Genomic DNA, 22,403 nt, shown 5'->3' with positions numbered 1-22,403 from the left:
GCTGGTTCCACTTCTGTGACTCATCTATTGGTCATCAACCACTGTTGTGACTCATCTATTGGTCATCAACCACTGCTATGACTCATCTATCCTGGTCAACACTCTTAACACCAATCATTAATTCATTGATGGGGAAATCCGAACTCAAACCCAGTCAAAACATGTTCCAATTCAGTTTTGGATGATAAGTTTAAAAAGTTCGATCTGATTCGATCAAATTTCACGTGGTTTGATTTAGATCCGTTTTTAGATATCCAAATTACAATTTTTTTATTTATTAATATTATAAAATACTAATAAATAATAAATTTTATATAATATATAACATAAACTATATTTATGAAAAAATAAATATCATTTAAAAATAAATTAACACAATATATCATACTAATAAAAAATAAATAAGTATAAAAATATATACATGCGGTTCGATTTGGTTTAGATCGGTTTTAAAAAATCAATCAGAAATCTGATCTGAACCGAGTAATTTTTATAAAATAACATCCAAACAAATCTGTCATACCCCAAAATTTGCCCATTAATCTTGCAAAACATTTCTCGAAGTACTCCGACTTATTCTGCAAGGCACTAACCTTAAAGGGACAAAATCCCAGCTCACAACAGACCCAATCCAGAAAATGGCCCGAACTAGCTCGCTCGCTAGGCGAGCAATTCCTTCGCCTAGCGAACCCCTCGTTATGACACTCGCCCCAGCGAAGCACCAGATCCAGAAAAAGCCCAAACTAGCTGGCTCGCTAGGCGAGCAATTCCTTCGCCTAGCGAAGCTGGCGAATATCAGAATTTCTGGGCTTCATTATGAGCCCATTAGGTCACAACAAGAGCACTATAAATAGCCAAGCTTCAGTCACGAAAAGGGGGAGGAAAACAGAGGAAGACGGACGGAAACCCTGGCACAGAAACCCTGGAGGCTACTTTAGAGAGTTCCGAGTGAAGAAACCCTGAAGGCCGCTCCTCCGCTCCGAAGCTACCGCCGCCCAACTCCATCCGATACCAAAAGCGATCAGTCTCTTCAACATAGCAGCTTAGTTGCAAGCAGGTTTGCGCATCACTATTGTTTTATGCTTTTAATCGGTAATCTCTATATACATAAAGCATCATGATTGAAGTTTCGAATATGTAATTTGATTTCACATGCGAATTTAAATATGCTTGAATATCATGAATGTTTGTCCATGCTATTCCTGTAATCAAGTGCCATACAAGTTCAGGTTTTCGGAGGTCATGCTGCTGTCAAACTCCAAACCCGTGGCCGCTCGCTAGCACATCGCTAAGCGAGCCTGTAGCGAGCATTCGCTGAGCCTTCGCCAGGCGAAGCAGAGGCGAACGGGACAGTGGCTGCTTTGTTTCTTTTCTATTATGCCTTATGTCTATCTAACCAAGACTTATTATAATTCTGCATCATTTGGCCTGAGATTATGACTGTTGTGTTGTAGTGCAATTTTCAATTGTACTTTACTTTGATGCTCTAACCCGTGTGTTGAATTGTGCAAAGGTTTACATATTCCCGAGGAAACGGCCGGCTAGGTATCCCACTTTATGTGTGGGAGATCCTTATGGAGATTCACCCTGAATTACTCAATTGATTTTAATGTATTCATTTCATGGCGAAGATCCACCCTAATGGCTTAATTGATCTTAATGTATTGATGTTAATATGAACCTAATTACCTAATTGATTACGGCTATCTAAGTAATTACAACACATTGCCTTTAAATAAGTGATCTTGGACCTCTCTTTGTTACCCCACGATTTCGGTATTACGGTCATGTCCCGCGAATATGGGGATACCCTTAGCAAAGACCCTTCGGTTAAATCATCATAGTCCCTCGAATGTTGCCTTTGTCCCGCGATGACCCTTCGGTGTAGCCTACGGTTAAATGATGATAGTCCCTTCGAATGCTAAGGTATCCTCACAACTGTTGCCTTCAATGGCCTATCGATGACCCTACAATGACCCTTTTACATCCAAAGGATAAAACTACTTACTTCTCAATAGTAAGGACAATTTTACCCTCATAAGGATAGGAAATGCCCATAACGACCTTAGGAAGGTATAACTCTCAATTACTGGATCATAACCTAAAACATTTTTCACCCCTCATACTTTGCAAGTCCTAGAAAATCACCACTTGGTATACATTCATACTAGAATCATTACCAAGTTATATTTTTCTAAACTGTTTTTCAAAATCAAACGAGATAAATCCTTTGTATACATTCATACGAGAATCATTACAAAGTTAAACTCTCTTTTCGAAACATTTTTAAACAATTCACCAACACTTTTCAGACAAAAATATAAGTGATCCAGCAATTAAGAGCCCATGGATAACCATGGATACAAAGGGTGCTAATACCTTCCCTTTGTATAATGTACCTCCCGAACCCAAAATCTATTGAGGTCTTTCCTGTTCTTTTCCACCTTTCCTTATTGGATAAAAGAAAAGTCGGTGGCGACTCTTGCTATCCGCGACATTGCGATAAAAAGCAAAATACCCCAAGTCAGTTCACCGTATGACAGAACTGGCGACTCTGCTGGGGACGATTACAAGAGAGGTTACCTTAAAAAACAAGATCACTTATTTAAAATTGTCTGATTTACTTTTAAGGGATTGCTTGGGTATTCTTGAGTGAAAGATCCTACACCCGGATCTAGTGTACCTTAGGTAAGTAGCAATAGATCATCGCGACTATCCGGCGTATACTGGAATGGTTAAAATGATGGCTACGGTTAATGTGACACTTTGGATGTCCTGATGTTCCTCATGTTTACTTGAGGAAAAATTTGGCATCTGCGTGGTGTCATTAAAGCATTAACCAGACCTTTAGAACCCTAATTGACTCATCCTAGCCATTAGAAAGTAGTGAGATAACTGACTTCGGTTCCGACTGGGGTTGGTTGAGACTCGATACTACACTCTTTGAGATTGGACTTTAGGGAAGCTTTGGTCAACCACTTGGCGTTGCACTGAAGTGGACTTAAAGAAAGGTCGATGATCTGAGATCCTTATAGAACCCGGTTACTATTCTAGGACAGGTTGAACCAACCAAACTTCAGTGGGGAGGGTACTTACCTATGGAACTCATGCAAGCCTTAAAACCTAGGAATGATGGTTGTGTGAATTGCTTGTGCTTGTTATTTACATAACATACATAACATCATAACATCATCATAACATCATGGCTTTGAACTAACCATTTCGAGGACTTAGGGATTTAACTTTGCTCTATTTTGTAAAAAAAAAAAAAAAAAAAAAAAGTTTCCGTTTTTGGTAGTTTATGCAAAGTTAAATTCCAAAAGTCCTTGAAAACATTTCATACCTTGCATAGCATAACATTGCATAACAGGTACTCTAAAGGGATCAATGTTCTCACGATTTTCCTCCAAGCAGAAAAATGGACCTCGAACAAACTGTCAAAGATCTCCAGGCTCAGAGTGCTCAACTCCAGGAGATGATCTTGAACTTATCCAAGGGGCAGGAGGAACTGAAGGCTCTCTTGCTCGAGAAAAAGAAAGACAAGAAACCTGTGAGTTACATCAACCCGGGAAGAAGGCTCAAAGGGCAGACTGCCGGAGTCAAGATTAGAGTTCCGAAGGATCAAGAAGAGGAAACAGAGACAGATTCAGAAGATGAGAATGCTGATCCTTGCAACCCTGAGGACGACGATGAAGATTATGAAAATGAACAGTACTCTCCAAAAGATGACAAGTATAAGTCGCTGGAAGAACGCATGCTAGCTATGGAGGGTCAAAAGGCGCCCGGTCTGGATTTCGAAAGCTTGGGACTGGTCTCTGATGTGGTCATTCCTCGCAAATTCAAGATCCCCACTTTCACTATATACGATGGGGCATCTTGTCCTCAGATGCATCTGAGAGCTTATGTGAGAAAGATTCAGCCGTATACCACTAATAGGAAACTATGGATCCATTTCTTCCAAGAGAGTCTGTCTGGCACACAGTTGGAATGGTACTATCAGCTCGAGAGCTCTGACATCCGCACCTGGACTGATTTAGCAACAGCTTTCTACAAGCATTACCAGTATAATTCTGAATTAGCGCCTACTCGGTTACAGTTGCAAAATATGACTATGGGCTCTAAAGAAAGCTTCAAAGAATATGCTCAAAAATGGAGAGATTTGGCTGGCAGAGTCAAACCTCCTCTGACTGACAGAGAGTTAGTAGACATGTTCATGAGCACGCTGACTGGCCCATTCTACAGCCATCTATTGAGGAGTTCCTCATCGGGTTTCACTGAACTTATATTGACAGGTGAACATGTTGAAAACGGCATTCGAAGTGGAAAGATACAGGCGGCTACCTCTGATCCTCCGGAGACTCCTAAGGTCATCACTGCTCCTCTGCCTAACCATGACGAGACTGTCAATGCTGTAGAAGATGCTGATAGCAATTGCAACTTGGATAGCTGGATTTTCCCAATAATTGGTGACGGACTCAATAATTGGAAGGCTGAAGACACTATCCCGATTTCCTTTAGTCAGGAGTAATTGTTATTGCTATTTTTGTGGTTCAAAGCATTGTGTCTATACCCGGGGCACAATAGCTAATTTTTCATGGGTTTTGTCATTTTCATAAGCATATTCATATTCAATAAATCAATGGACCTTTTTGCATTCAAATATTGCGCTCTTTATCTTTCTTGTTATTTTTCAAACAAGCTATGTTTTCTTGCACACACTCACGTAACAAATTGCACATCCATATCCACTCTGGATCCCGTCGATAATAGTTCTGCTACTGTTCATCATGACTTTGAAAATCCACCTACCAAGCCGAGGATGGAAGTGAGGAGGATTGTGAAGTCCCTGGAGAACTTGCCAGACTGGTACTACAAGAAGAAAAGACCATACAGCCGCAAGAGGAGTCAATTGAAATTGTAAATCTGGGTACTGAAATAGACAAGAAAGAAGTCAGAGGTTTCTTGGGACACTTGAATTACATTGCCCGATTCATTCCACACTTGACTGCTACCTGCAAACCCATCTTCAAATTACTAAAAAAGAAAAATCAAGAGATGGTATGGAATGATGAATGTCAAAGTCAAGAAATATCTCCAAGAACCTCCAATTCTGATGCTACCAGTTGAAGGAAGACCTCTAATCATGTATTTGACTGTGTTAGAAAATTCAATAGGGTGTGCTGGGGCAACATGACGAGTCTGGTCGAAAAGAGCATGCCATACACTGCCTTAGCAAAAGGTACCGACTGTGAAACAAGATACTCACAGCTCGAGAAAGCTTGTTGTGCTTTGGCTTGGGCTGCTCGCCGACTAAGACAGTATATGTTGAATCATACCACTTTATTGACTTCTAAGATGGATTCTATCAAATATCTACTTGAGAAACCTGCTGTCTCCTGAGAGAGTTATCACTGATAATGGTACTAAACTGAACTCTGCATGCAGTCCAAAATAAAACACCATAACTCTTCTCCGTACCGGCCAAAGATGAACGGCGCCGTGGAGGCTGCTAACAATATCAAGAAGATCATACAAAAGATAACAGTAACATACAAAGACTGGCATGAGATGTTACCGTTTGCTCTCCATGGTTATCGCACTTCAGTGCGCACTTCGATAGGGGCAACTCCTTTCTCTTTAGTCTACGGAACGGAAGCCGTCTTACCGGTGGAAGTTCAGATTCCCTCTCTAAGGATCATGAAAGAGGCGGGTTTAGACGAGGATGAATAGATTCAAACTCGACTCGATCAGATAAATTTGATTGATGAGAAGAGACTTGCGGCTGTTTGTCATGGGCAGATATATCAGAAGCGCATGACCCAGGCATTTAACAAAAGAGTCAAGAGACAGGTGTATCAAATTGGCGACTTGGTGATCAAGCGTATCATTCTACCACAAGGTGATCCCAGAGGCAAGTGGACTCCCACATACGAAGGGCCATTTGTGGTTAAGAAAGTATTCTCTGGTGGAGCCATGATACTTGCTACAATGGATGGCGAAGACCTCCCGCATCCTGTGAACGCGGACATAGTTAAAAAATACTACGCGTAAAAGAGACCCGCTAGGTCGACGTACCTAGGCAAAAGTAAGGGCATCCCGGCGAACCAAAAGGGTTCGGGCAAAAATTAGGGATAAACATATAAAGACGTACACCCGGCAAGTCGAAAACCTGAAAAGGCGGCTTGGGCAAAAAAGGGCATCCTGGTGGACTGAAAACCTGAAAAGGCGGTCCAGGCAAAAATTAGGGATTAAAGCGTATGACTATGTCCCGTTCTCTGTCAGCTTCAACTAGGTCAAAAGGACTGAACAAGCCAATCACTTCTATCCGACAGCAGGAGATGAGAGGCTTGAAGATATAATGACAGTAGTGGAATTAGAATCGATAGGACTTTTTCTGCATAGCTTTCTCTCTGTTTTCCTGACAATTTCCTCTTACTAGGATTTCTGTCTCCTTGTACACAAATTGCCTATTTATAGGCCCTCTTTCAAAATCAATACAATTTTATTTCGAAAAACGTTGTTGTCTTACTTCCTCTGCTTTGCTTGCATAAACGTCCATTGATTTAATTTGAATTGATTTATGCATTTGAATACGATCAATGTTTACAAAAATGCATGCCTAGAACAGCAATAGCAATTACTACACGACTTCAGGATCGAGGAGAAGGTCTAATCACGCTTCCCAATGAATCCGTTGCTAATTCTATTCCCCAACAAGAACCAGCTATTTCCCAGAAGAGGTTGGCATCGCCAGACAGACTGGTCATCTCTTCCATCCCCAGCCGGGCTCTGTTGAGTGTTTTCCGCCATCAGACAGAAATCAAGTATCCTCAGCTAAGAAGGGGTCATCAATACAAATACCTCCGACCAGAAGACTGAGATTTATTTCCCCAGTAGAGTCCCCTGGAAGAACGTTTCAGACACATAGTGCATTCATTACATCATTCCATATCATATACATGCGTACAATGTTCGCATTTATTTCAGACGCATAATTCATTCATTACGTCATTGCGCAGTACACGCATGCATACAACATTTGCATCTCATGCATCATGACATTGCGTGAAACTAACTTGATTTTTCAGGTTAAGCATCCTCCTGATACGGTCAAATAAAGATCCACTCAGGCGGGCATCTTTATCGATCACAGATATATCTTTCAGATATACTCCATGTCAACATTCATCCTGATATTCTCCTAATGATGGCACCTCTAAGCCCATCCCAGACATTTATTGCAAATACAACATATACAAATATTATCAGATATAGCCTAGCGTACGGTTCATCCTGATTCAGCTCAACATATGACTCCTTCAGCTCAGATACGATCTAGCGTACGATCCATTCTGACCGTCAATGACTCCAATACGGTCTAATGTACGACCCAGTTAGACCTTCATTCCCTCAGATGCTACCTAGTGTACGGTACATTTCTGAAGCGTAGCCTAGCGTATGACTACCCCTTTCATCATCAGATTCAGCCTAACGGACGGCTCGTTCGGCTCAGAGACGGTCTAGTGTACGACCCAGTTAGACCTTCAGCTCCTCGGATGCTACCTAGTGTACGGTACATTCTGACGTGTAGCCTAGCATACGACTACCCCTCTCAGATACTGCCTAATGGACGGCCCATTCTGCAGCTCGGATACAGTCTAGCGTACGATCCAGTCTGGTATTTCATCCCCCAGCGGAGTCACCGGCCTGATGGACAACTCATTCTGCTACTCAGACACGATCTAGCGTACGATCCATTCTGACCTTTACCTCTCCAGATGCAGCCTAATGGACGGCTCATCTTGCAACTCAGATACGATCTAGCGTACGATCCATTCTGATCTTTCATCCCCAGTGAAGTCATCCGCCTAATGAACAACTCACTCTGCCATTCGGATACGGTCTAGCGTATGATCCATTCTGATCCCTTATCCCCAGCAGCGTATAACACACTCTGACTCCCCAGCGAAGTCGACAGCATAATGGAGGACTCACTATACGGTCAAGCGTACGACCCGGTATGACACCCATGTCTTCAGATATCGTCTGACGTACGACACAATCTGAAACTCCCATCATCAAATTTCCTGGATGGCATCGTTAAGCCCATCTCTCGATTGACAAGTGCAAATTTTTGGGGCATTCTAGTGTTCAATAATCTTCCACCTCCAGACCACGAACGGCATACTTGCCATCCTAACTCTCTCGGTTCAAGAATATTGAACAGGGGCAGCTGTCATACCCCAAAATTTGCCCATTAATCTTGCAAAACATTTCTCGAAGTACTCCGACTTATTCTGCAAGGCACTAACCTTAAAGGGACAAAAGCCCAGCTCACAACAGACCCAATCCAGAAAATGGCCCGAACTAGCTCGCTCGCTAGGCGAGCAATTCCTTCGCCTAGCGAACCCCTCGTTATGACACTCGCCCCAGCGAAGCACCAGATCCAGAAAAAGCCCAAACTAGCTGGCTCGCTAGGCGAGCAATTCCTTCGCCTAGCGAAGCTGGCGAATATCAGAATTTCTGGGCTTCATTATGAGCCCATTAGGTCACAACAAGAGCACTATAAATAGCCAAGCTTCAGTCACGAAAAGGGGGAGGAAAACAGAGGAAGACGGACGGAAACCCTGGCACAGAAACCCTGGAGGCTACTTTAGAGAGTTCCTGTCGCATCGCGCGAAAAACCGGCGGGAAAAGAAGAACAACAGAGCCGCCACCGTGCGTTATTTATCCCAAAAGAGGGAAAGGAAACGCTCAGAGTAAACCTGGGAAAAGAACATGGTCTCGCGACCAAAGAGTATGGGTTCGGGAGTCGGTTATGCGAAGGGAAGGTATTAGCACCCCTACGCATCCGTAGTACTCTACGGGATCCACGCACAAAAGGAAGGAATATTGGTTGCTAAACATTGCTCACACTTACACACACTGGCTGAAAAGAGACAAGAGAGACTGACTGAAACTGACTCGGCAGGATGTCGCGTCCTGGGCCTACTTAGTCTATCAGGCATAGACATCAGAGTCGAAGTAGTTCGGACTGGGGAAAACACATGCTCGCTAGGATATCGCATCCTATGCATACGTATCTTCTCGGACGAGAGAAGAATCAGAGCATTCGTAGCTCGGCTGACACGCACACAAACCAAACAAAACACAGGCAAACGCGGAGCCCGACTGCCAATCACTGGACTTATGTCAGCATCCGAACCAAACACACACAAAGAGGCAAACGTGGAGCCCAAATGCCAATCACTGGACTTACATTGACATCCGAACCTAAACACACGCACACTGGAACCCAAATGCCACTCGATGGACTTACATCAGCTTCCAAGCACACAACGACACAACAGGTTAATAGGGAGTCGGGGACTCAGCCTATAACTGTCAAGCACACACAAACAGACAGACAGCAAATGCTAAGGAGTCACAGACTCGAGCCTAGCAAAGGTCAGGCAACACACACAAAAGAAAGAAAAGGCGCCCGGAGAGATCAGCTCAATCTCCTGCCTACATACTTCATCTGGTGTGAAGATCAGGGCGATGTAGTTCCCCTACGCAGGGATAAAGGACTAGCCTAACCAGATAACAGAGGGAGACACAACTAGGGAGACTACGACTCGAGCCTAGATGTTATCATGCAAATTTATCCCTAAGTTAAGGTTTCTAGCTAAACGGCACAAGGGCCAACCTATCCTAAGCATGGCTCACACAGGAAGCAAGCCACACACACTTAACTTGCACAGGAAGCAAGCCAAGCAAAACCTAACTTGCACAGGAAGCAAGTCTAAACTAATCCTAACTTGCACAGGAAGCAAGTCAAACAATCCTATCTTGCACAGGAAGCAAGTCAAACAATCCTATCTTGCACAAGAAGCAAGTCAAACAATCCTACAAGCACAGATAGCACACGCTATACACAAACAAGTGGCTCAAACAAGGGTTAGGTTTTAGTCAAGGGGTCATATCAACCTCAACAAACAAACCTCTGGAACTGGGTGAATGCGCTCTTAACCTTGCCATTGAGGGGCTAAGGTGAAGCAGATGAAAGGTGGGTGAAGATAAGACTTCACTGCTCTTATCCCTGGCCTGGGAGAGCTCAAGACAAGAATGTGTGGGTTCAGAAAGCGGGAACCCTTCTACACATTAAAACTGACTCAACTGTACAGTTTGTACAAGATCTTGGGTTTGTATCTTCAATGCATCAACACAGTGGTGTGAGCAAAGCAGATGACACACTGAATAGTGGGGGATAGATTGCATATCCCTACCTTCCACCAATTGCCTCTTCACTTAGGAGGACTTTGACTCTATGCAAGGACAAAGTTAAACATCCACAAACATTGCCTCTTAAGGAGGACTTCAGACAGTTGCCTGGCCAAGTAACAGGCCAGGTCTTCCAGACTACATGAAGTAAAAGAGACATACCTCAATGCAAATTGCTTATACAAGCAAAGCAAAGCAAAAAGTTCACAAGGAACTAAGCAACTAAAGCACCTGAAACAGTCAAGCACAATTAGTATACAAGTCAAAGTTACATCAAAATGAAAACAGATATCAACCAGTCAACACAAGCAAGTGAATGTGCAAGGCACAAGGCTTAAGGCATGTGAGCCAAGCAACCTACAAAACAGACATGTTAGTCAATGATATCTAAGCAAGCTCAATCAGAAAGAATTGGTCTCATTGGCCATTTGGTGTTTAACCTGAAAACATAAGCTCAAAAGTGAGTACCAAGACCACTAGGGCAAGCCTAGGGTCAAAAGAGAATAAGAAAGTTAAAACAGCAAAGGGCAAGTATCCAAAATCATTTTCAAACAATCAAGAAACAAAACCAATTGGGTTCACACTCATATCAATCACTATCATCATTTCATGAACCAATTAGGTCGAAACATGGCATTTAGAAGCTCACAGAAGTCAACAGCAAGACTTAACTCAAAAGCAATCTTAAACATTCCCAAAAATCATCAAATAAATCATGATAAACCAAAACCCATAGCATGGTAAGCATGTCAAATTTCATCTCATTTGGACAAGTGGAAGGCAGTCAATGAAAATCAGAAAGTCAAAGCAATTTTGAACATGCTCAAGGAAGTCAACCAAACATGCATCAACTTAGAAAAATCATAAGTCAGAGATGGTGTATGATAAATGAATGGGATCAAAACCATGGCAAAGATGAGGATGTCTAGTTATCTCATGTAAAATTTCATGTCCATCTAATGAAGTATGAGAATTTCACAAATGAAGTGGGAACATGTGTCACACAAAGTCAACAATTGACTAGGCAGGGGATAAAATCTCAAACAATTAGGAAAATAGTTCAAATAAATCCAAGAAAATTCACAAGTCAACTAGACATACAAGAGTAGGCTCATGCAAAATTTCAATCCATTTAGAGGTCAAGAAGCATGGTAATGAAAATCATGAAGTTGGACATCAATGGTGTGACACAAATTGTCACACCCTAATTCAAAAAATCATATCTCACAAACTACAAATGATAAATTCACAAACTCTACACCAAAATCACCATGAGTGTGTCTAGTTTAAGAACAAAAAATTTGGGAGCCATTGGATACATTCTCATCATTTCACAATTGATTTGGCAAAGTGTACAAAATTTGGTCACATGTCAGAAACCCTAGCACCATTTAAAATTCGACCATGAAAAAATTCTGGAAAATATATGACAAAAAACTAGAGATCAAGATGGACACAACACAAAAAATCCCATTAAATTTGGATTAAAAATGAACAAGTTATGATTTTTGTAAGTTTGAGTGATTAAATGAAATAAAAATTGAAAATTAAATGGATTAATGGAATAAATAAAGAAACAATGGGGGGGGGGGGGGGTCAACGCCCCGGTCAACGCGCCCAGTAGCAGCGTTCCTTTTTAAATATATATTTTAGAAGGCATTTAATAATTGAATTGGCATCGCGCCCCAGTGGTAAAACACTTGGTATTTGAAGCAGGGGTCTGGGGTTCGAATCCCCCTCGCCCCAGGCCTTTTGACATTTAGGCAAGGCAATTTACACACACCAGTAAACATATTACAGTAAACACATTGCAGGAAAAAAAATACTTACAGTATGTCATCCAAGAAAAAAAGAAAAAATACTTACAGTAAACAAGATTTTTTTTTTTTGTTAACCAAATTCAACAAACAACATATCAATGCGTTCCTCTTGCCTTGCTCATCAACATTATGTCATCCATTTTCATCAAATCAAGTTAAACAAAGAGAAATAATCAAAAACAAGTTTGGATGTGAAACTTCAACTCAACATAACTTGCAAAATACCAAACCATTTTTAGTGATCTAAAGCTCTTTGAACTCAGCATTAAGAGACCTTTTTAAAGCATGTATTTATTTCACAAAATAGGGAGATCGAATTTTTACCAAATTTGATGGACAGTTGTGGTACAGTTGTTGTTTGATGTTGTTGGCCTAAAACAGATGCTCCATAAGCCTTCCAATGATGAATGAATGAAAGAGTTTGGCTTGAAACGACTTGAAAAGGTCTAGAACTCGGACTGCCATTGTTGAGTTCATGTAGAAAACAGTCGGGAATGAAGCTTTACAGTTGAAGAAACCATGTTTGAATGAGCTCCATATGTTGTTTTGATGATGTTTCATGCAAGGCCAAGTTTTGTTCTTTGGAGTTCTTTGACTGTTTTGTAAAAATGCTAAGAGTGTGATTTTTGAGAGAATGAGAGAACAATGGTTTTTTTTTTTTTTGCTATCCAAAGTGTGGCTGCTATTAGTGGTTTTCAAATGATGAATGGATAGTCAAAATAACAATGCAAGGCTTTGTTCTCTTTGAGTTCTTGGACAGAAAATTGGAAAATGCAAGAATGAAGTGTTTTTTTGAGAATGAGAGCACACTGGTTTTTTTTGCTGTGTTAGAGGCTCTAATTCTGGTTCACAATGACAGAAAATCATGTAAAAATCTTCTGTTTTGATGTACAAGGTATGGCCCATGGATTTGTGGAGAGATATGGTTGCAAAGTGTACTTTTTCTCCAAAATCAAGCAAGCAAGCATGGCCTTTTTTTACTGGTTTTTTAGGCTGCAAATGAGGCTCTAAATGACAGAGAATGGCCTCTAAAAACTCTGTTTTGATGAGTACAAGGCATGGCTAAAATGCAAGTATGGATGGCATGGTGTAATTGTACTTTTATCCAAATTTCAAGCAAGTTGAAGAATGGCTTCATGTACTGCATAATTGAGCTTGCAAACACACTTAAAATGATATTTATGAGCTGTCCCAATTGGCCAAATGTTGAAAAAATGTTTAAATCAAAAAGTCAACTCTTGGTCAAACTTTCATTTAAATGAAAAAGGTCAAAATATGCCATTTTGATTGGTGAAGTTTTGGCTCATGAAATTTATATTTTTGGAAAGAGGGGATCAAATGTGACTTGTAGGAAAAAACCCCATCAAAATTGGCCAAACGGTTTGGGAGATATGGCCCTTTGAAGTTCAAGATTTTCTGAAATCGATTCGATCATAACTTGCCAACCACACATGGGAATTGAGAGTTCTAGGACTTTTTGGAAATGGGAGAACAAGATCTTCAACTTTCATGTTGGGCAAAAATTCATTTGAGGCTTGTATCACAATGTAAGTTTGAGGATCAAGACTTTCCATTTATGGCAGGTTTCAGTTACAGGCCCAGTTTCCATTTTGGGAAATTTTGATCTGGCTTCAAATTCTTCCATGATGGTGTTTGGCATGATGTATGATGACTATTTGGACATGAATGAACTCTCACAAACCCATTCCAGTCACCCAGTCATTGATTAAATGGACAGTTGACCAACAGTCGACTTTTAGGGTTTTTGACTGTCTGTGCATTGACTGATGACTTCAAAACCCTAATTCCTTGAGAACTTGACTTCAAATGATGTCCCAAGTTATATGAACTCTTGATTATTGACCATGGTGCCCTAATTCCACAAGAATGACCACCATCCACTGCTTTGACTGACAGTTGACCTTTTTTAGGATTTTTGACTGTCTGGGCATGAACTGCTGACCTCTGAGTCTTCAACCCTTGTACAAAACACTTCAAATAGACCTCCAAGCCATGTGAACTTGTTGGACAAACCCCAAGGCCTTGATTCAATGAGAAATTCCTTTGCTTGCTTGGTTGACTGATCAGGAGATTAGTTTGACCTAATTCTTGATTGCTTGCTCTTGAGGCAACTGAGGGACAATGCAATGCTATGCAATGGACTATGATATGCCATGACCTAACATGAAAATGTATGTATAATGACAGGTGCAAATTTGAGGTGCTACAGCTGCCCCTATTCAATCAGCTGGGAACCCGAATGGATGAGAGCAACGGCTGTCAGACTTTCAGGGTAAACAGGGATTGAATACCAAGAACCGTAGAATTTGCACAATACAGGGATCCACCAATGGAAACGTCCACTGGGATTTGATATTTATTACTGGGTATTTTGTTTTGTTTTTTTGGTTTTCAAAGGGTATGGCCACATCCAGACATCACAACGATGGTGAATGGGAACAACAAATCACAACTAGATGCCAACGGACAACTAGGAAAAACTCGACGTTTATCGGGACCAACGGAGAGGTAACCAGACGCTATTGAATAACTGGGAGGGATACAACCATACGTCAACGGACGAAATGGGAAAAACTCAACGTTTACCAAGACCAACGGAGAGGTAACCAAACATTAATGAATGAATGGAAGGGATACAACCATACGTCAACGGACGAAATGGGAAAAACTCAACGTTTACCAAGACCAACGGAGAGGTAACCGAACATTAATGAATGAATGGAAGGGATACAACCATACGTCAACGGACGAAATGGGAAAAACTCAACGTTTACCAAGACCAACGGAGAGGTAAATCCACATGGGGACAGGTACAACTAGACGTCATAGGACGAATAGGAAAAACTCGACGTTTATCGACACCAACGGAGAGGAGAAAACTCTACTGGGGAGAGTGAACACAACCAAATCATCAACGGATGATCGGGAAAAACTCGACGTTTATCGACACCAACGGAGAGGAGGATACTTCTTCGGTCTGAATACCGGTAAATTGGCCTTGTGCCATGAGTACATCGACCTGATCGTCGGAAACTCCTTCGGTCTGAATACCGGTAAATTGGCCTTGTGCCATGAGTACATCGACCTGATCGTCGGAAACTCCTTCGGTCTGAATACCGGAAAATTGGCCTTGTGCCATGAGTACATCGACCTGATCGTCGGAAACTCCTTCGGTCTGAATACCGGAAAATTGGCCTTGTGCCATGAGTACATCGACCTGATCGTCGGAAACTCCTTCGGTCTGAATACCGGAAAATCATAAGTACATATTATCTATAGCCGTCAAAACGTAGATAATACACTCGCATGGAAGATTATCCATAACCGGGTTGTAGGTTGTTAAATGAATAATCGACCGAAAAGAAAGGCATCTGGGTACCAGACTAGGTATGCAAAAGATGACCAATCAAAAGGGGATAAAGCTGCTTACTCGGAGCAAATATCCAAAAAGAAGGGGAAGACCCAATGGGGACAATACTGCTTGATCAAGACAAGTATCCAGAGGGGAAAAGAATATCAACACCGCAAACCGGATACTGATAACTGCAAAGAGGGGATTACATCTACCGGTTAGTAGGCAGAAAACCACAGAAAGGTAACCAGTCATCGATAGGATGAGCACAAACGGTTAACTTCAACAAGGGGTGAAAGTGGGATTTTACAACTACCGATTAGTAGGTAGAAAACCACAAAGATAGGACTTACAACTACCGGTTTGGTGGTAGAGGCCAAACAAATTCCGCTGAGGATAAGATGAATGAGTGTCGGTTAGTGAGCGACTATTCATTTATGCCCCAGGGAAGTATAGGAGACAGCCAACAGGAAGCCAATTTAGGATCGATCCAAAAAGGCAGACTGAAACAAGACTCATCCTAATGAGGAAAGAACTCAATAGGGAAAACCCATCCCAATGTGTGTTGGGAGGGAACGGAAGCAACCGTCATCCACGAGGACGTATCTCAGTGGGGAAATGGCAGGAAAAGATTGACACTTTCTGCTTAAGGGGTAGACTCTACATGGAGAGATCGGACACACCCATATCTGCTTAAGGAAAAAAGACCCAAGCTGGCAAGATGCCAACAATTGGGGAGTAACATTGCTGGGGATACCCACTCGACTGAGGAGTCACTCGTTGGGAAAACACCAACCTCTCAACCATGCTGATGAACCCGATTCTGAAGCCGATCCAGTGGCGCGATGCTAAACTCTTTCCAACAACCCAACCTCGGCTGGTCACCACGGCCTAGGGCTAATGGATATGCTTGCTATGTTGATGCATGAGTTTTTCCTTGTTTTACACAATGCCCCATGATCATGGAACTGCTATGCACTAATGATGCAATATGCTATGCTTATCTAAATGATGAATGCATAAACACACGTCTCCTTCAGAGACAACACCGGGGAATTCCAGGAACTGTGCTGGGGAATGGTAAAGCGACTTCACTGGGAGGAAGACTCAACCAATCTTCAGATAGGATAAACCCTGCTTTGGAGAATGTCTGTTACTCCGCTAGGGATAACCCACGCGATCCATGGGTAGAATCAACTCAGCTGGGGATGCAGATATCAGTCTTTTACAGAAACTCATCCAATCCACTGGTAGGATGACCTCTGCTGGAGAAATAAATGCTACTCCATTAGGGACGACCCAACCAATCCATATGTAGGAGAATCACTGCTGGAGATGTATTTCATGATACCCGCTCCACTCGGGGAACTTGCTGAGGAAAAACCACGCCATTCTGCTGAGGAGAACAAACCTAGTGGAGAGGACAACCATAGAGTAACAACTCTGTTGAGGATGATGGCACGTCATATCATACTGGAGATGAATTCCCACAAACCTGCTTGGGATAAGCACTCACGGCCACACTGGAGATGATAACATCACAAAACCATTTGTTGGGGAACACACCAACGGTCTACAGATAAACTCCACTGGGGTGCTCCTGAGTAAAATAACTGCCAGGCGCTCAGCGGGGGCTCTTAACTGGGGAAATCTGCAAGCATAGGCCTGCTGGGGGGAAGCAATCCTTAGATCTGCTGAGGAAAGAAGGTACTGTCTACAGGCATCTCTGCAGGGGAAATAACTCTGATAACTTCAATACTGACTTGGGCTGGGGACGTGATAACCTTCAGGCTTGCTGAGGAGACAACGATCTCGAATCTGCCAGGGAGATCACACTTTTAATCCTCTGGGGAGATACAGCTTGTTTGACAGGGATATCGGTCGACTCGTCGAACACTGGTATCCATCATCCACCCACAGTGTTGACTCTCCACTTTTAAGAACTCCCAGACTCTTCTGGATTTTTCTGCTCCACCATCTTGTATTTCCAACTCGTCCGTACTTCACGGAGGTTGAACCCTTGGGATTTATACATACTTTCCAATCACCAGACTTTGAAGAGTCTTCTTGATTAACTTTCCAGGATCGTTGTCGTAACTTTCATCGTCTTTTCACCGCTCAACTATCCGTTGCCCCTAATCAGGCTCTGCACAAGAGATCGTCAGATAAAAACGTGCCCCAGGTATGCCCCAGGTGTTCTGATATTTCAACACTTAGGTCACTCAGACTTCCAAGTAAGATTTCCAGATTTCAATCTCACAAGCATGCATCAGAAGGGACCTCTATGTTTCAAAAATGCAAATATTCTTATCAAAATGAATAGATGTTTTCGTAATCAAAACAGTAATGACACAAAAACGAAATTTATTTGACCGAACACACGCTTTATTTGACTGGAATAAAAGATGGCTCACAATTGAGCAACACACGGGAAGCAAACCCTGGAAAGAGGTGATTGCACATAAAAGAAAAAAATCTATCCTAATGGCAACGTGAAACTGTGATCTCATCGGGTTCCAACTCAGTTACACCTCATATGTCCTCAGGACTTTCCGCACCTTCTGTCTTCTGAACAAGACGCTTCCGATCGGTCTCTGTCGGAGATTATCCAAGTCATCATGTGCACAAATGATCATGCTAGACGCAGTTGTTCGTTTCATTCCCTCTTTTGCCTGGACCGCCCTTTCGGGTTTCAGTCCACCGGGATACCCTTTTTTGCCCAAGTCGCCCTTGCGGGTTTTCAACTTGCCGGGTGTACAGTTCTTTTCTTTTATTTTTATCCCTAACTTTTGCCCGAACCTTTCTCTTTTTCTTGGTTCGCCGGGATGCCCATTTTTTGCCTGGACTCCTTATTCTTTTTTTTTTTGTCCAGCGGGTTTCTTTCACGAAGTATTTTCTAACTGCGTCCGCATTCACAGGGAATGGAAAATCGTCGTCATCCGTGGTCATAAACAACAAGGTTCTGTCAGATGGGACCCTCTTGACCACGAATGGACATTCATAACTGTTTGTCCATTTGCCCCACAATCGTCTTGAGGAGGAAGGATCCTTTTCAACCAATTTTCTCATATAGTATGCACGAGGTCACACTTCTCGGTCAACAACACGTTTCATTCCCTGGGTACAACCGTCCCATAGCAAGTAATTGTCAGCCCTCTTCCTCAGTTGGACTCAACGTGTCATTCTGAGTCCTTATCCATTCAGGCTTCTCTGATTTCTCATATTTCTCGAGGAAGACACTGCCCCAGGTAGATACACATCCCTAGGTTCAATATCCAGGATACAGACTTTATGTTCAGCCACCATTGTTGGTGCAACCAACTGTGATCCGGGAAGCACTACCTTGTTCACCTCATCTCCTTCCCCCTCAGACATCGGAATCCGTTCGGATTCGGGGTCAAACCCCTCCTCCGGGATCAGTCACTCTTAATCTTTCGATTTGAGTACCTCGAGATGTCCTCATCGGGGACCTCAAACTTCCTTGGTTGATAACCTTTCCATGGGTTGTTACTAGCTTCTTAAACACATATCTGATCAGATCCGTTTTGGACATCCACAAAGTGGTATGAATCAGCATACACTGTCTCAGTCGGCGAGCAGCCTATGCCAAAGTACATCAAGTTTTTTCGAACAGTGAGTGTATTGTTTCACAGTCGATAAACTTTTTGCTTAGGTAAATTGCATACTCTTTTCGACAAGACTAGCCATGCTGACTCAATACGCACCTCGTAGACCCCTCGAGGGTTATCAAGTACCGGATTAACAGTTATCTCTTTCACTGAGGTATCAGAATCAGAGGTTCCTGCAATTTATCTCTTCTTCTTCTTTTTTTTTTTTTTTTTTTTTTTTTTTTTTTATAGCAGGATTGACCTCGATTCCTCTGATTCGCTCACAACAAGCCTCGGTAGCTTGATGGACAACACTCCATAAGTGCACTGATTCAGACTTAAAAGTATGAGTTATCTCAACTGGTCAAACAACTTGCCCCAAGTCTACCGGATGCCCCTGTTCTGCTTGGGACTTTGCCATCATGTCATCAACATGGCTTTTGCTTTCACGATGAATCATCTCATGAAACGAAGTCACCGTAGATCTCTGATACGTGGCACCGGCCTCATGTGACGGAACGACATTAACTTAGAACAAGAAGGTGCCCCTTGTGTGATGGACCTGGTTTACTTCATATCATCTGGCAACAATTCAATCTGGTCTTGGCCAAGAAGTCATCCATGAAGATAAACACTGAGACCTGAGCCATATGATCAACCAATACCTCATTGTGATGTACCGGGAATCCATCTTTCAGATTAGCTCTGCTCGCATCTTGATAATCTATTCACACCTTCTCTCTTTCTCATCCTTTGTCGGCCTCAGCTTTTGCTTTCTAACCTCGGCGGAGCTTGGAGTAACAATCTTGAATCGCTCCTCGTGTAGTTGAATCACCTTCTCCTCTTGTTTCAATGACCTGGCTAATTCCAGCAAATCACAACCTTCTGCGCCTTCTTCCTCGGCATGATAGCTTGGATCGTCGAAGTCATATAGAGGTGTAACCAAATCGTTATCGGTGAGATCAGGAGAGTAATCACTTTGGAACGAGACAAAATCAAAAGGAAAGAGAATAAAAAACGTTTTTTTTTTTTTTTTTTTTTTTTTTTTTTTTTAAATTGCAAAATTAAATGAAAAACAGGGAACACCGCTTTTAACTACAAAAACATCCATTCATTACTGATGCAAAATGTTGCATAATGAAACACATGAGATGGCCCTTACAATGGACCATTACGTTTCGGGCAAAACGTATGGCTTTCATGCAAACAAAAATTGAAAAACAGAAATACTACTCTTCAGAATGAGTGGCAATGATGCTTTTGGAGGCCTTCCAGTTGCCTGGTACGCACGACTTTATCCACGCCTCAAGCTCGCGGTTGCTGTCAACATCTTCACCCACTGAACGGGCATGACCAGGATCCAACATCCCTGCACTGACGAAGGTGTATGGTGGGCGACATCCTCTATTTGGTCTAGACGACTCTTGACCCGGCTGATAACCGACCCCAAACATGTCTGCTTTTATCACGATGTCAATAACCCTTCCCCAGCCTTGCGCACCTTTGTTTTTCACCACTTCCAGAGCTTGTTTATAAGAAGAAATGGACAACTTCTTCTCTTTCTCAGCAACAAGGGCCTTCTCTACCTGGGCGGTTCCAACTGCCAGACGGGGTACTTTGCATTTTTCATTGTCCATTTCTGCTTTCTTCATCTTCTGGGTCGTGTCTTTCATCAACACACGCTCTTCTGTAGTGACAGTCGCACAAGCATTATCAACAGCAGGGAAGGCTCCATCCCGTAGCAGAAGTTTTGGGACCACGGGCATTGGAACCTTTAGCCGATCCTCCTCAGTCATCTCCAATCCTTTCTTGGCCTTCTTCACCATCTTGACTTTTACAGGACCCCTTCTGGGCGCAGGGTTGACATCCCCCTTCATAATCTGGGCCAAGTTAATGGTCTCGGAGTCCACCATGTCCTGGACGACATGCTTAAAAGCTCTACAGCCCTCAATGTTGTGTCCGGGTGCCCCAGAGTGAAACTCGCACTTGGCATTCTCATCATAGTTTGGTGGCCTCTTCTGCTGTTCTATGGGAATCAATATCCTTGGCCGTACTAAAGCAAGATCCATCAACCTTTGGAACAGAAGGGCGTAAGTCACGGGTGGTTCCTCAAACCGACGATCCTCTTTCTTCTTCTTCACCTGGCTCTTAACTCCCGGTGGCTTCTGTTGAGGTGGCAGTTGTTGCTGTTGAGCAGGTGGATTGCTGACAGGAGTGGTTACAGTGGCAGCATAAGGATGATAACGATCTTTGCTACGTTCTTTCTTTGCGGGCACACCAACTGGCTCAACCTTCTTCTTGAATGGACCACTGTCGGAGGGTTTCTCTGCTACAGTACCAGAAGGTTTGTTCACTTCGGAGGACGGAGCCTTCCCCTGGACTTTCTCCACTATCAGCCATTTCTCGATCCTTTCCAATCTTTCAGACATGGCTTTCTGCCCCAAGGCAAGTCCTTGCACAACACTGAACAACTCCCTCATCATCTCTTTCAGTTCGAGGATATCGGCGTTAAGAAGATCCATCAGCCTGGATTTGTTGACCCCTAGCAGGTTATCCGAACAGACAAGCTATGCGCACCGGTTGAATACTGAAACCTACAAAACAGCAAACGGGTTAGTATGACTCACACATGCAATGTTTTTCCGTACTAGGAATATTCAGTCCTCTTTTTTTTTGGTTTCATTGAGACAGATAAAATTTAATCAACAACATTTTGACATCTGGATGTCTCTCAACCGGGGTTTTTATTTAAAAATAATGGACCCTGAGTACGGACAGACATGAGTTGAATGTAGATGAATGCGAGATGATATGATGCAAATGCATGAATGCAGGCCCTTGTGCCACCAAGTCAACTGTAGGCCCTCTGCTTTTCTGAATCAGTCAATCTGTGGGATCAAGTCACCATAAATCCAACTTGGGGGGTTCCGAAATAAACGGAACCGGAGATTATATCACTTATTTTCACAGGAACAACCACTGAAACGGGTGACAAACGGATCCTCTGAACAAGTACTCTCAACTCAGCCCGGGGGTCCGAAATAAACGGAACCCGCTGATAAACCAACGGACAGAACTCTGGCGTCCCAGAAATAAATGCCCATAATCCATAGTCACCATTAGTACCAGGAGTCACCAACAAAACACCAACCAATCAGCAACTGTACCTGTAATGATCAAACCCTCCCCACTCACGGGTGTTATCTAGGCCAGGGTAAAGTCGAAGAGAAACGCAGCATAAATAACCTTTCGCAGAATACCATCATATACACACCTGAAGTATGTAACGACAATATCCCACCAGGGTCTGAACTGCTCGTGATATCAATGTTCCGCTAA

The 22,403-nt window shown here is 42.7% G+C and overlaps 1 protein-coding gene across 1 annotated transcript in view; it reads left to right on the top strand.

Annotated features, from left to right (window-relative positions):
• The window catches only part of LOC127107843 (uncharacterized), a 35,651-nt gene that overhangs the window by 1,979 nt on the left and 11,269 nt on the right, over window positions 1-22,403 (top strand). The gene's annotated exons all lie outside the window — the stretch shown is intronic.

The sequence above is a fragment of the Lathyrus oleraceus genome, chromosome 7, assembly GCF_024323335.1.
Source record: "Lathyrus oleraceus cultivar Zhongwan6 chromosome 7, CAAS_Psat_ZW6_1.0, whole genome shotgun sequence".
Taxonomy (NCBI): domain Eukaryota; kingdom Viridiplantae; phylum Streptophyta; class Magnoliopsida; order Fabales; family Fabaceae; genus Lathyrus; species Lathyrus oleraceus.
The sequence above is the reverse complement of the archived record's forward strand: the minus strand, read 5'-3'. Positions and strand labels throughout refer to the sequence as shown.